Source organism: Phyllobates terribilis, unplaced genomic scaffold (assembly GCF_046119375.1).
Source record: "Phyllobates terribilis strain yellow unplaced genomic scaffold, ASM4611937v1 Scaffold_253__1_contigs__length_2831437, whole genome shotgun sequence".
Lineage (NCBI taxonomy): Eukaryota > Metazoa > Chordata > Amphibia > Anura > Dendrobatidae > Phyllobates > Phyllobates terribilis.
This window is the reverse complement of record NW_027363013.1, coordinates 1650633-1666204: the sequence shown is the minus strand read 5'-3', so window position 1 is coordinate 1666204 and position 15572 is coordinate 1650633.

Sequence of the window (15572 nt, the reverse complement as noted above, 5' to 3'; positions counted from 1 at the left end):
AAAATTGAAAAAAGTTAAAAAAAAAATTTTTTTTGACTTAGTCATTTTTCCGGAGTTTATCAGACTTTCAGATAGGGGAAATATCAGTGAGCTTTCCGATTTCAGTTCCAGAGCGATTCGCCCAATGAGTCCTTGATATTTAGTCGTTTTAAGCCAATATTTTGGGTTTTTGAAAATTTCACTTTTTTGTGAAAATATCCTCTAAATGAGGGAATAATATGTGTGAGGGTACCGCAGGAGAGTTCCAAATGTGTGTGGGTAGAATTTATATCCCACACGGGAAAAATTGAAAATTTAAAAAAAATTTTTTTTTGGACTCAGTCATCTTTCCGGCGTTTATCAGTCTTTCAGATAGGGGAAATGTCAGTGAGCATTCCGATTTCAGTTCCAGAGCGATTCGCCGGATGACTCCTTGATATTTAGTCATTTTCAAGCCAATTTTCTGAATTTTTGAAAATTTCACTTTTTTGTGAGAATATCCACTAAATTAGGGAATAATATGTGTGAGGTTACCCCAGAAGAGTTCCAAATGTGTGTGGGTAGAATATATATCCCACGGGGGTAAAATTGAAAAAAAATTTTTTTTGGACTTATCATTTTTCTGGCGTTTATCAGAAATTTCAGATAGGGGAAATGTCAGTGAGCGTTCTGATTTCAGTTCCAGAGCGATTCGCCCAATGAGTCCTTGATATTTTTTCGTTTTCAGCCAATTTTCTGGATTTTTGAAAATTTTACCTTTTTGTGAAAATATCCACTAAATGAGGGAATAATATGTGTGAGGTTACCCCAGGAGAGTTCCAAATGTGTGTGGGTAGAATATATATCCCACGGGGGTAAAATTGAAAAAAGTTGGAAAAATTTTTTTTGGGGACTTAGTCATTTTATCAGACTTTCAGATAGGGCAAATGTCAGTGAGCATTCCGATTTCAGTTCCAGAGCGCTTCGCCGGATGAGTCCTTGATATTTAGTCATTTTCAAGCCAATTTTCTGAATTTTTGAAAATTTCACTTTTTTGTGAAAATATCCACTAAGTGAGGGAATAATATGTGTGAGGGTACTTCAGGAGAGTTCCAAATGTGTGTGGGTAGAATATACAGTATATCCCACGGGGGTAAAATTGAAAAAAGCTGAAATTTTTTTTTTTTGGATTTAGTCATTTTTCCGGCGTTTATCAGACTTTCAGATAGGGGAAATGTCAGTGAGTGTACCGATTTCAGTTCCAGAGCGATTCGCCCAATGCATCCTTGATATTTAGTTGTTTTCAGGCAATTTTCTGAATTTTTGAAAATTTCACTTTTTTGTGAAAATATCCACTAAATGAGGGAATAATATGTGTGAGGGTACCCCGGGAGAGTTCCAAATGTGTGTGGGTAGAATATATATCCAACGGGGGTAAAATTGAAAGAAGTAAAAATTTTTTTTTTTTTTTGACTGTCATTTTCCGCCGTTTATCAGAAATTTCAGATAGAGGAAATGTCAGTGAGCGTTCCGATTTCAGTTCCAGAGCGATTCATCCATTGAGTCCTTGATATTTAGTCGTTTTCAGCCAATTTTCTGCATTTTTGAAAATTTCACTTTTTTGTGAAAATATCCACTAAATGAGGGAATAATATGTGTGAGGGTACCCCAGGAGAGTTCCAAATGTGTGTGGGTAGAATATATATCCCACACGGGTAAAATTGAAAAAAGTTAAAAAAAAATTTTTTTTGGACTTAGTCATTTTTCCGGCGTTTGTCAAAAATTTCAGATAGAGCAAATGTCAGTGAGCATTCCGATTTCAGTTCCAGAGTGATTTGCCCAATGAGTCCTTGATATTTAGTCGTTTTCAGCCAATATTTTGGATTTTTGAAAATTTCACTTTTTTGTGAAAATATCCACTAAATGAGGGAATAATATGCGTGAGGGTACCCCAGGAGAGTTCCAAATGTGTGTGGGTAGAATATATATCCCACGTGGGTAAAATTGAAAAAGGTTGAAACATTTTTTTTTTGGACTTAGTCATTTTTCCAGAGTTTATCAGACTTTCAGATAGGGGAAATGTCAGTGAGCGTTCCGATTTCAGTTCCAGAGCGATTCACCCAATGAGTCCTTGATATTTAGTCATTTTCAGCAAATTTTCTGTATTTTTCAAAATTTCACTTTTTTTGTGAAAATATCCACTAAATGAGGGAATAATATGTGTGAGGGTACCCCAGGAGAGTTCCAAATGTGTGTGGGTAGAATATATATCCCACGGGGGTAAAATTGAAAAAAGTTGAAAACTTTTTTTTTTGGACTTAGTAATTTTTCCGGCGTTTATCAGACTGTCAGATAGGGGAAATGTCAGTGAGCGTTCCGATTTCAGTTCCAGAGTGATTCTCCCAATGAGTCCTTGATATTTAGTCGTTTTCAGCCAATTTTCTGGATTTTTGAAAATTTCACTTTTTTGTGAAAATATCCACTAAATGAGAGAATAATATGTTTGAGGGTACCCCAAGAGAGTTCCAAATGTGTTTGTATAGAATATATATCCCATGTGGGTAAAATTGAAAAAAGATGAAAACATTTTTCTTTTGGACTTAGTCATTTTTCCGGCATTTATCAGACTTTCAGATAGGGCAATTGTCAGTGAGCGTTCCAATTTCAGTTCCAGAGCGATTCGCCCAATGAGTCTTTGATATTTAGTCGTTTTCAGCCAATTTTCAGAATTTTTGAAAATTTCACTTTTTTGTGAAAATATCCACTAAATGAGGGAATAATATGTGTGAGGGTACTCCAGGAGAGTTCCAAATGTGTGTGGGTAGAATATATATCCCACGGGGGTAAAATTGAAAAAAGTTGAAAATTTTTTTTTTCTGGACTTAGTCATTTTTACGGTGTTTATCAGACTTTCAGATAGGGCAATTGTCAGTGAGCGTTCCGATTTCAGTTCCAGAGCGATTCGCCCAATGAGTCCTTGATATTTAGTCGTTTTCAGCCAATTTTCTGGATTTTTGAAAATTTCACTTTTTTGTGAAAATATCCCCTAAATGAGGGAATAATATGTGTGAGGGTACCCCAGGAGAGTTCCAAATGTGTGTGGGTAGAATATATATCCCACGGGGGTAAAATTGAAAAAATTTGAAAAAAAATTTTTTTTGGACTTAGTCATTTTTCCGGCGTTTATCAGACTTTCAGATACGGGAAATGTCAGTGAGCGTTCCGATTTCAGTTCCAGACCGATTCGCCCAATGAGCCCTTGATATTTAGTCGTTTTCAGACAATTTTCTGGATTTTTGAAAATTTCACTTTTTTATGAAAATATCCACTAAATGAGGGAATAATATGTGTGAGGGTACCCCAGGAGAGTTCCAAATGTTTGTGGGCAGAATATATATCCCACCGGGGTAAAATTGAAAAAAGTTGAAAAAAATTTTTTTTTGGACTTAGTCATTTTTCCGGCGTTTATCAGACTTTCAGATAGGAGAAATGTGAGTGAGCGTTCCGATTTCAGTTCCAGAGCGATTCGCCCAATGAGTCCTTGATATTTAGTCGTTTTCAGCCAATTTTCTGGATTTTTGAAAATTTCACTTTTTTGTGAAAATATCCACGAAATGAGGGAATAATATGTGTGAGGGTACCCCAGGAGAGTTCCAAATGTGTGTGGGTAGAATATATATCCCACGGGGGTAAAATTGAAAAAAGATGAAAACATTTTTCTTTTGGACTTAGTCATTTTTCCGGCGTTTATCAGACTTTCAGATAGGGCAATTGTCAGTGAGCGTTCCAATTTCAGTTCCAGAGCGATTCGCCCAATGAGTCTTTAATATTTAGTTGTTTTCAGACAATTTTCTGAATTTTTGAAAATTTCACTTTTTTGTGAAAATATCCATGAAATGAGGGAATAATATGTGTGAGGGTACCCCAGGAGAGTTCCAAATGTGTGTGGGTAGAATATATATCCCACAGGAGTAAAATTGAAAAAAGTTGAAAAAAAATTTTTTTTGGACTTAGTCATTTTTCCGGCGTTTATCAGACTTTCAGATAGGGGAAATGTCAGTGAGCGTTCCAATTTCAGTTCCAGAGCGATTCACCCAATGAGTCCTTGTTATTTAGTCGTTTTCAGCCAATTTTCTGGATTTTTGAAAATTTCACTTTTTTGTGAAAATATCCACTAAATGAGGGAATATTATGTGTGAGGGTACCCCAGGAGAGTTCCAAATGTGTGTGGGTAGAATATATATCCCACGGGGGTAAAATTGAAAAAAGTTGAAAACATTTTTTTTTTGGACTTAGTCATTTTTCCGGCTTTTATCAGACTTTCAGATAGGGGAAATGTCAGTGAGCGTTCCGATTTCAGTTCCAGAGCGATTCGCCCAATGAGTCCTTGTTATTTAGTCGTTTTCAACCAGTGTTCTGGATTTTTGAAAATTTCACTTTTTTGTGAAAATATCCACTAAATGAGAGAATAATATGTGTGAGGGTAACCCCGGAGAGTTCCAAATGTGTGTGGGTAGAATAAATATCCCACAGGGGTTAAATTGAAAAAAGTTGAAAACATTTTTTTTTTGGATTTTTTTCCGGCGTTTATTAGACTTTCAGATAGGGGAAATGTGAGTGAGCATTCCGATTTCAGTTCCAGAGCGATTCGCCCAATGAGCCCTTGATATTTAGTCGTTTTCAGACAATTTTCGGGATTTTTGAAAATTTCACTTTTTTGTGAAAATATCCATTAAACGAGGGAATAATATGTGTGAGGGTACCCCAGGAGAGTTCCAAATGTGTGTGGGTAGAATATATATCCCACGGGGTAAAATTGAAAAAAGTTTAAAAAAAAAAATTCTTTGACTTATTCATTTTTCCGGCGTTTATCAGACTTTCAGATAGGAGAAATGTGAGTGAGCGTTCCGATTTCAGTTCCAGAGCGATTCGCCCAATGAGTCCTTAATATTTAGTCGTTTTCAGACAATTTTCTGGATTTTTGAAAATTTCACTTTTTTGTGAAAATATCCACTAAATGAGGGAATTATATGTGTGAGGGTACCCCAGGAGAGTTCCAAATGTGTGTGGGTAGAATATATATCCCACGGGGGTAAAATTGAAAAAAGTTGAAAAAAAATTTTTTTTGTACTTAGTCATTTTTCCGGCGTTTATCAGACTTTCAGATACGGGAAATGTCAGTGAGCATTCCGATTTCAGTTACAGAGCGATTTGCCCAATGAGTCCTTGATATTTAGTCGTTTTCAGCCAATTTTGTGGATTTTTGAAAATTTCACTTTTTTGTGAAAATATCCACTAAATGAGAGAATAATAAGTGTGAGTGTACCCCAGGAGAGTTCCAAATGTGTGTGGGTAGAATATATATCCCACGGGGGAAAATTGAAAAAAGTTTAAAAAAAAAATTTCTTTGACTTATTCATTTTTCCGGCGTTTATCAGACTTTCAGATACGGGAAATGTCAGTGAGCGTTCCGATTTCAGTTCCAGAGCGATTCGCCCAATGAGTCCTTGTTATTTAGTCGTTTTCAGCAAATTTTCTGGATTTTTGAAAATTTCACTTTTTTGTGAAAATATCCACTAAATGAGGGAATAATATGTGTGAGTGTACCCCAGGAGAGTTCCAAATGTGTGTGGGTAGAATATATATCCCACGGGGTAAAATTGAAAAAAGTTGAAAAAAATTTTTTTTTGGACTTAGTCATTTTTCCGGCGTTTATCAGAATTTCAGATACGGGAAATGTCAGTGAGCGTTCCGATTTCAGTTCCAGAGCGATTCGCCCAATGAGCCCTTGATATTTAGTCGTTTTCAGACAATTTTCGGGATTTTTGAAAATTTCACTTTTTTGTGAAAATATCCAATAAATGAGGGAATAATATGTATGAGGGTACCCCAGGAGAGTTCCAAATGTGTGTGGGTAGAATATATATCCCACGGGGTAAAATTGAAAAAAGTTTAAAAAAAAAATTTCTTTGACTTAGTCATTTTTCCAGCGTTTATCAGACTTTCAGATAGGGGAAATGTGAGTGAGCGTTCCGATTTCAGTTCCAGACCGATTCGCCCAATGAGCCCTTGATATTTAGTCGTTTTCAGACAATTTTCTGGATTTTTGAAAATTTCACTTTTTTATGAAAATATCCACTAAATGAGGGAATAATATGTGTGAGGGTACCCCAGGAGAGTTCCAAATGTTTGTGGATAGAATATATATCCCACCGGGGTAAAATTGAAAAAAGTTGAAAAAAATTTTTTTTTGGACTTAGTCATTTTTCCGGCGTTTATCAGACTTTCAGATACGGGAAATGTCAGTGAGCGATCCGATTTCAGTTCCAGAGCGATTCGCCCAATGAGCCCTTGATATTTAGTCGTTTTCAGACAATTTTCGGGATTTTTGAAAATTTCACTTTTTTGTGAAAATATCCACTAAATGAGAGAATAATAAGTGTGAGTGTACCCCAGGAGAGTTCCAAATGTGTGTGGGTAGAATATATATCCCACGGGGTAAAATTGAAAAAAGTTTAAAAAAAAAATTTCTTTGACTTCGTCATTTTTCCGGCGTTTATCAGACTTTCAGATAGGGGAAATGTGAGTGAGCGTTCCGATTTCAGTTCCAGAGCGATTCTCCCAATGAGTCCTTGATATTTAGTCGTTTTCAGCCAATTTTCTGGATTTTTGAAAATTTCACTTTTTTGTGAAAATATCCACTAAATGAGGGAATAATATGTGTGAGGGTACCCCAGGAGAGTTCCAAATGTGTGTGGGTAGAATATATATCCCACGCGGGTAAAATTGAAAAAAATTTGAAAAAAATTTTTTTTTGGACTTAGTCATTTTTCCGGCGTTTATCAGACTTTCAGATACGGGAAATGTCAGTGAGCGTTCTGATTTCAGTTCCAGAGCGATTCGCCCAATGAGCCCTTGATATTTAGTCGTTTTCAGACAATTTTCTGGATTTTTGAAAATTTCACTTTTTTGTGAAAATATCCACTAAATGAGGGAATAATATGTGTGAGGGTAGCCCAGGAGAGTTCCAAATGTGTGTGGGTAGAATATATATCCCACGGGGGTAAAATTGAAAAAAGCTGAAAAAATTTGTTTTGTGGACTTAGTCATTTTTCCGGCGTTATCAGACTTTCAGATAGGGAAAATGTGAATGAGCGTTCCGATTTCAGTTCCAGAGCGATTCGCCCAATGAGTCCTTGATATTTAGTCGTTTTCAGCCAATTTTGTGGATTTTTGAAAATTTCACTTTTTTGTGAAAATATCCACTAAATGAGAGAATAATAAGTGTGAGCGTACCCCAGGAGAGTTCCAAATGTGTGTGGGTAGAATATATATCCCACGGGGTAAAATTGAAAAAAGTTTAAAAAAAAAATTTCTTTGACTTAGTCATTTTTCCGGCGTTTATCAGACTTTCAGATAGGGGAAATGTCAGTGAGCGTTCCGATTTCAGTTCCAGAGCGATTCGCCCAATGAGTCCTTGATATTTAGTCGTTTTCAGCCAATTTTCTGGATTTTTGAAAATTTCACTTTTTTGTGAAAATATCCACTAAATGAGAGAATAATAAGTGTGAGTGTACCCCAGGAGAGTTCCAAATGTGTGTGGGTAGAATATATATCCCACGGGGTAAAATTGAAAAAAGTTTAAAAAAAAAATTTCTTTGACTTAGTCATTTTTCCGGCGTTTATCAGACTTTCAGATAGGGGAAATGTGAGTGAGCGTTCCGATTTCAGTTCCAGACCGATTCGCCCAATGAGCCCTTGATATTTAGTCGTTTTCAGACAATTTTGTGGATTTTTGAAAATTTCACTTTTTTGTGAAAATATCCACTAAATGAGAGAATAATAAGTGTGAGTGTACCCCAGGAGATTTCCAAATGTGTGTGGGTAGAATATATAACCCACGGGGTAAAATTGAAAAAAGTTTAAAAAAAAAAATTTCTTTGACTTAGTCATTTTTCCCGCGTTTATCAGACTTTCAGATAGGGGAAATGTCAGTGAGCGTTCCGATTTCAGTTCCAGAGCGATTCGCCCAATGAGTCCTTGATATTTAGTCGTTTTCAGCCAATTTTCTGGATTTTTGAAAATTTCACTTTTTTGTGAAAATATCCACTAAATGAGGGAATAATATGTGTGAGGGTACCCCAGGAGAGTTCCAAATGTGTGTGGGTAGAATATATATCCCACGGGGGTAAAATTGAAAAAAGTTGAAAAAAAAATTTTTTTTGACTTAGTCATTTTTCCGGCGTTTATCAGACTTTCAGATACGGGAAATGTCAGTGAGCATTCCGATTTCAGTTCCAGAGCGATTCGCCTAATGGGTCCTTGATATTTAGTCGTTTTCAGCCAATTTTGTGGATTTTTGAAAATTTCACTTTTTTGTGAAAATATCCACTAAATGAGAGAATAATAAGTGTGAGTGTACCCCAGGAGAGTTCCAAATGTGTGTGGGTAGAATATATATCCCACGGGGTAAAATTGAAAAAAGTTTAAAAAAAAAATTTCTTTGACTTAGTCATTTTTCCGGCATTTATCAGACTTTCAGATAGGGGAAATTTGAGTGAGCGTTCCGATTTCAGTTCCAGAGCGATTCGCCCAATGAGTCCTTGATATTTAGTCGTTTTCAGACAATTTTCTGGATTTTTGAAAATTTCACTTTTTTGTGAAAATATCCACTAAATGAGGGAATAATATGTGTGAGGGTACCCCAGGAGAGTTCCAAATGTGTGTGGGTAGAATATATATCCCACGGGGGTAAAATTGAAAAAAGCTGAAAAAATTTGTTTTGTGGACTTAGTCATTTTTCCGGCGTTATCAGACTTTCAGATAGGGAAAATGTGAATGAGCGTTCCGATTTCAGTTCCAGAGCGATTCGCCCAATGAGTCCTTGATATTTAGTCGTTTTCAGACAATTTTCTGGATTTTTGAAAATTTCACTTTTTTGTGAAAATATCCACTAAATGAGGGAATAATATGTGTGAGGGTACCCCAGGAGAGTTCCAAATGTGTGTGGGTAGAATATATATCCCACGCGGGTAAAATTGAAAGAAGTTGAAAAAAATTTTTTTTTGGACTTAGTCATTTTTCCGGCGTTTATCAGACTTTCAGATACGGGAAATGTCAGTGAGCGTTCTGATTTCAGTTCCAGAGCGATTCGCCCAATGAGTCCTTGATAATTAGTCGTTTTCAGCCAATTTTGTGGATTTTTGAAAATTTCACTTTTTTGTGAAAATATCCACTAAATGAGAGAATAATAAGTTTGAGTGTACCCCAGGAGAGTTCCAAATGTGTGTGGGTAGAATATATATCCCACGGGGATAAAATTGAAAAAAGTTGAAAAAAAATTTTTTTGGACTTAGTCATTTTTCCGTCGTTTATCAGACTTTCAGATAGGGGAATTGTCAGTGAGCGTTCCGATTTCAGTTCCAGAGCGATTCGCCCATTGAGTCCTTGATATTTAGTCGTTTTCAGCCAATTTTCTGGATTTTTGAAAATTTCACTTTTTTGTGAAAATATCCACTAAATGACAGAATAATATGTGTGAGGGTTCCCCAGGAGAGTTCCAAATGTGTGTGGGTAGAATATATATCCCACGTGGGTAAAATTGAAAAAAGTTTTAAAAAAAAATTTCTTTGACTTAGTCATTTTTCCAGCGTTTATCACACTTTCAGATAGGGGAAATGTGAGTGAGCGTTCCGATTTCAGTTCCAGAGCGATTCGCCCAATGAGTCCTTGATATTTAGTCGTTTTCAGCCAATATTTTGGATTTTTGAAAATTTCACTTTTTTGTGAAAATATCCACTTAATGAGGCAATAATATGTGTGAGGGTACCCCAGGAGAGTCCCAAATGTGTGTGGGTAGAATATATATCCCACGGGGATAAAATTGAGAAAAGTTGAAAATTTTTTTGTTTTGGACTTAGTCATTTTATCAGACTTTCAGATAGTGCAAATGTCAGTGAGCATTCCGATTTCAGTTCCAGAGCGATTCGCCCAATGAGTCCTTGATATTTAGACATTTTCAGCCAATTTCTGGATTTTTGAAAATTTCACTTTTTTGTGAAAATATCCACTAAATGAGGGAATAATATGTGTGAGGGTACCCCAGGAGAGTTCCAAATGTGTGTGGGTAGAATATATATCCCACGGGGGTAAAATTGAAAAAAGTTGAAAAAAAAATTTTTTTGGACTTAGTCATTTTTCCGGCGTTTATCAGACTTTCAGATACGGGAAATGTCAGTGAGCATTCTGATTTCAGTTCCAGAGCGATTCGCCCAATGAGTCCTTGATATTTAGTCGTTTTCAGCCAATTTTGTGGATTTTTGAAAATTTCACTTTTTTGTGAAAATATCCACTAAATGAGAGAATAATAAGTGTGAGTGTACCCCAGGAGAGTTCCAAATGTGTGTGGGTAGAATATATATCCCACGGGGATAAAATTGAAAAAAGTTGAAAAATTTTTTTTTTGGACCTAGTCATTTTTCCCTCGTTTATCAGACTTTCAGATGGGGGAAATGTCAGTGAGCGTTCCGATTTCAGTTCCAGAGCGATTCGCCCATTGAGTCCTTGATATTTAGTCGTTTTCAGCCAATTTTCTGGCTTTTTGAAAATTTCACTTTTTTGTGAAAATATCCACTAAATGAGGGAATAATATGTGTGAGGGTAACCAAGGAGAGTTCCAAATGTGTGTGGGTAGAATATATATCCCACGGGGATAAAATTGAAAAAAGTTGAAAAAAAATTTTTTTGGACTTAGTCATTTTTCCGTCGTTTATCAGACTTTCAGATAGGGGAATTGTCAGTGAGCGTTCCGATTTCAGTTCCAGAGCGATTCGCCCATTGAGTCCTTGATATTTAGTCGTTTTCAGCCAATTTCTGGATTTTTGAAAATTTCACTTTTTTGTGAAAATATCCACTAAATGAGGAAATAATATTTGTGAGGGTACCCCAGGAGAGTCCCAAACGTGTGTGGGTAGAATATATATCCCACGGGGGTAAAATTGAAAAAAGTTGAAATATTTTTGGTTTTGGACTTAGTCATTTTATCAGACTTTCAGATAGGGGAAATGTCAGTGAGCGTTCCGATTTCAGTTCCACAGCGATTCGCCCAATGTGTCCTTGATAATTAGTCGTTTTCAGCCAATATTTTGAATTTTTGAAAATTTCACTTTTTTGTGAAAATATCCACTAAATGAGCGCATAATATGTGTGAGGGTACCCCAGGAGAGTTCCAAATGTGTGTGGGTAGAATATATATCACATGGGGGGTAAAATTGAAAAAAGTTGAAACAATTTTTTTTTTGGACTTAGTCATTTTTCCGGCGTTTATCAGACTTTCAGATAAGGCAAATGTCAGTGAGCGTTCCGATTTCAGTTCCACAGCGATTCGCCCAATGAGTCCGTGATATTTAGTCGTTTTCAGCCAATTTTGTGGATTTTTGAAGATGTCACTTTTTTGTGAAAACATCCACTAAATGAGAGAATAATATGTGTGAGTGTACCCCAGGAGAGTTCCAAATGTGTGTGGGTAGAATATATATCCCACGGGGGTAAAATTGAAAAAAGTTTAAAAAAAAAATTTCTTTGACTTAGTCATTTTTCCAGCGTTTATCAGACTTTCAGATAGGGGAAATGTGAGTGAGGGTTCCGATTTCAGTTCCAGAGCGATTCGCCCAATGAGTCCTTGATATTTAGTCGTTTTCAGCCAATTTTCTGGATTTTTGAAAATTTCACTTTTTTGTGAAAATATCCACTAAATGAGGGAATAATATGTGTGAGGGTACCCCTGGAGAGTTCCAAATGTGTGTGGGTAGAATATATATCCCACGGGGATAAAATTGAAAAAAGTTGAAAATTTTTTTGTTTTGGACTTAGTCATTTTATCAGACTTTCAGATAGGGCAAATGTCAGTGAGCGTTCCGATTTCAGTTCCAGAGCGATTCGCCCAATGAGTCCTAGATATTTAGACATTTTCAGCCAATTTCTGGATTTTTGAAAATTTCACTTTTTTGTGAAAATATCCACTAAATGAGGGAATAATATGTGTGAGGGTACCCCAGGATAGTTCCAAATGTGTGTGGGTAGAATTTATATTCCACGGGGGTAAAATTGAAAAAAGTTGAAAATTATTTTTTTTTGGACTTAGTCATCTTTCCGGCGTTCATCAGACTTTCAGATAGGGGAAATGTCAGTGAGCGTTCCGATTTCAGTTCCAGAGCGATTCGCCCAATGAGTCCTTGATATTTAGTCGTTTTCAGCCAATTTTCTGGATTTTTGAAAATTTCACTTTTTTGTGAAAATATCCACTAAATGAGAGAATAATAAGTGTGAGCGTACCCCAGGAGAGTTCCAAATGTGTGTGGGTAGAATATATATCCCACGGGGTAAAATTGAAAAAAGTTTAAAAAAAAAATTTCTTTGACTTAGTCATTTTTCCGGCGTTTATCAGACTTTCAGATAGGGGAAATGTGAGTGAGGGTTCCGATTTCAGTTCCAGAGCGATTCGCCCAATGAGTCCTTGATATTTAGTCGTTTTCAGCCAATTTTCTGGATTTTTGAAAATTTCACTTTTTTGTGAAAATATCCACTAAATGAGGGAATAATATGTGTGAGGGTACCCCTGGAGAGTTCCAAATGTGTGTGGGTAGAATATATATCCCACGGGGATAAAATTGAAAAAAGTTGAAAATTTTTTTGTTTTGGACTTAGTCATTTTATCAGACTTTCAGATAGGGCAAATGTCAGTGAGCGTTCCGATTTCAGTTCCAGAGCGATTCGCCCAATGAGTCCTAGATATTTAGACATTTTCAGCCAATTTCTGGATTTTTGAAAATTTCACTTTTTTGTGAAAATATCCACTAAATGAGGGAATAATATGTGTGAGGGTACCCCAGGATAGTTCCAAATGTGTGTGGGTAGAATTTATATTCCACGGGGGTAAAATTGAAAAAAGTTGAAAATTATTTTTTTTTGGACTTAGTCATCTTTCCGGCGTTCATCAGACTTTCAGATAGGGGAAATGTCAGTGAGCGTTCCGATTTCAGTTCCAGAGCGATTCGCCCAATGAGTCCTTGATATTTAGTCGTTTTCAGCCAATTTTCTGGATTTTTGAAAATTTCACTTTTTTGTGAAAATATCCACTAAATGAGGGAATAATATGTGTGAGGGTACCCCAGGAGAGTTCCAAATGTGTGTGGGTAGAATATATATCCCACGGGGGTAAAATTGAAAAAAGTTAAAAAATTTTTGGTTTTGGACTTAGTCATTTTATCAGACTTTCAGATAGGGGAAATGTCAGTGAGCGTTCCGATTTCAGTTCCAGAGCGATTCGCCCAATGAGTCCGTGATATTTAGTCGTTTTCAGCCAATATTTTGGATTTTTGAAAATTTCACTTTTTTGTGAAAATATTAACTTAATGAGGGAATAATATGTGTGAGGGTACCCCAGGAGAGTCCCAAATGTGTGTGGGTAGAATATATATCCCACGGGGGTAAAATTGAAAAATGTTGAAAATTTTTTTGTTTTGGACTTAGTCATTTTATCAGACTTTCAGATAGGGCAAATGTCAGTGAGCGTTCCGATTTCAGTTCCAGGGCGATTCACCCAATGAGTCCTTGATATTTAGACGTTTTCAGCCAATATTTTGGATTTTTGAAAATTTCACTTTTTTGTGAAAATATCCACTAAATGAGGGAATAATATGTGTGAGGGAACCCCAGGAGAGTCCCAAATGTGTGTGTGTAGAATATGTATCCCACGGGGATAAAATTGAAAAAAGTTGAAAATTTTTTTGTTTTGGACTTAGTCATCTTTCCCGCGTTCATCAGACTTTCAGATAGGGGAAATGTCAGTGAGCGTTCCGATTTCAGTTCCAGAGCGATTCGCCCAATGAGTCCTTGATATTTATTCGTTTTCAGCCAATTTTCTGGATTTTTGAAAATTTCAATTTTTTGTGAAAATATCCACTAAATGAGGGAATAATATGTGTGAGGGTACCCCAGGAGAGTTCCAAATGTGTGTGGGTAGAATATATATCCCACGTGGGTAAAATTGAAAAAAGTTTATAAAAAATTTTTTTTGGACTTAGTCATTTTTTCGGCGTTTATCAGACTTTCAGATATGGCAAATGTCAGTGAGCGTTCCGATTTCAGTTCCAGAGCGATTCGCCCAATGAGTCCTTGATATTTAGTGGTTTTCAGCCAATATTTTGGATTTTTGAAAATATCAATTTTTTGTGAAAATATCCACTAAATGAGGGAATAATATGTGTGAGGGTACCCCAGGAGAGTTCCAAATGTGTGTGGGTAGAATATATATCCCACGTGGGTAAAATTGAAAAAAGTTTAAAAATTTTTTTTTTGGGACTTAGTCATTTTATCAGACTTTCAGATAGGGGAAATGTCAGTGAGCGTTACGATTTCAGTTCCAGAGCGATTCGCCCAATGAGTCCTTGATATTTAGTAGTTTTCAGCCAACATTTTGGATTTTTGAAAATTTCACTTTTTTGTGAAAATATCCACTAAATGAGGGAATAATATGTGTGAGGGTACCCCAGGAGAGTCCCAAATGTGTGTGGGTAGAATATATATCCCAGTGGGGTAAAATTGAAAAAAGTTGAAAATTTTTTTGTTTTGGACTTAGTCATTTTATCAGACTTTCAGATAGGGGAAATGTGAGTGAGCGTTCCGATTTCAGTTCCAGAGCGATTCGCCCAATGAGTCCTTGATATTTAGTCGTTTTCAGCAAATTTTCTGGATTTTTGAAAACTTCACTTTTTTGTGAAAATATCAACTAAATGACAGAATAATATGTGTAAGGGTTCCCCAGGAGAGTTCCAAATGTGTGTGGGTAGAATATATATCCCACGGGGGTAAAATTGAAAAAAGTTGAAAATATTTTGTTTTGGACTTAGTCATTTTATCAGACTTTCAGATAGGGCAAATGTCAGTGAGCGTTCCGATTTCAGTTCCAGAGCGATTCGCCCGATGAGTCCTTGATATTTAGACATTTTCAGCCAATTTCTGGATTTTTGAAAATTTCACTTTTTTGTGAAAGTATCCACTAAATGAGGGAATAATATGTGTGAGGGCACCCCAGGAGAGTTCCAAATGTGTGTGGGTAGAATATATATCCCACGGGGGTAAAATTGAAAAAAGTTTAAAAAAAGTTTTTTTGGGACTTAGTCATTTTTCCGGCATTTATTAGACTTTCAGATAGGGGAAATGTGAGTGAGCATTCCGATTTCAGTTCCAGAGCGATTCGCCCAATGAGTCCTTGATATTTAGTCGTTTTCAGCCAATTTTCTGGATTTTTGAAAATTTCACTTTTTTGTGAAAATATCCACTAAATGATGGAATAATATGTGTGAGGGTTCCCCAGGAGAGTTCCAAATGTGTGTGGGTAGAATATATATCCCACGGGTATAAAATTGAAAAAAGTGGAAAAAAAATTTTTTTGGACTTGGTAATTTTTCCGGCGTTTATCAGACTTTCAGATAGGGGAAATGTCAGTGAGAGTTCCGATTTCAGTTCCAGAGCGATTCGCCCAATGAGTCCTTGATATTTAGTCGTTTTCAGCCAATTTTCTGGATTTTTGAAAATTTCACTTTTTGTGAAAA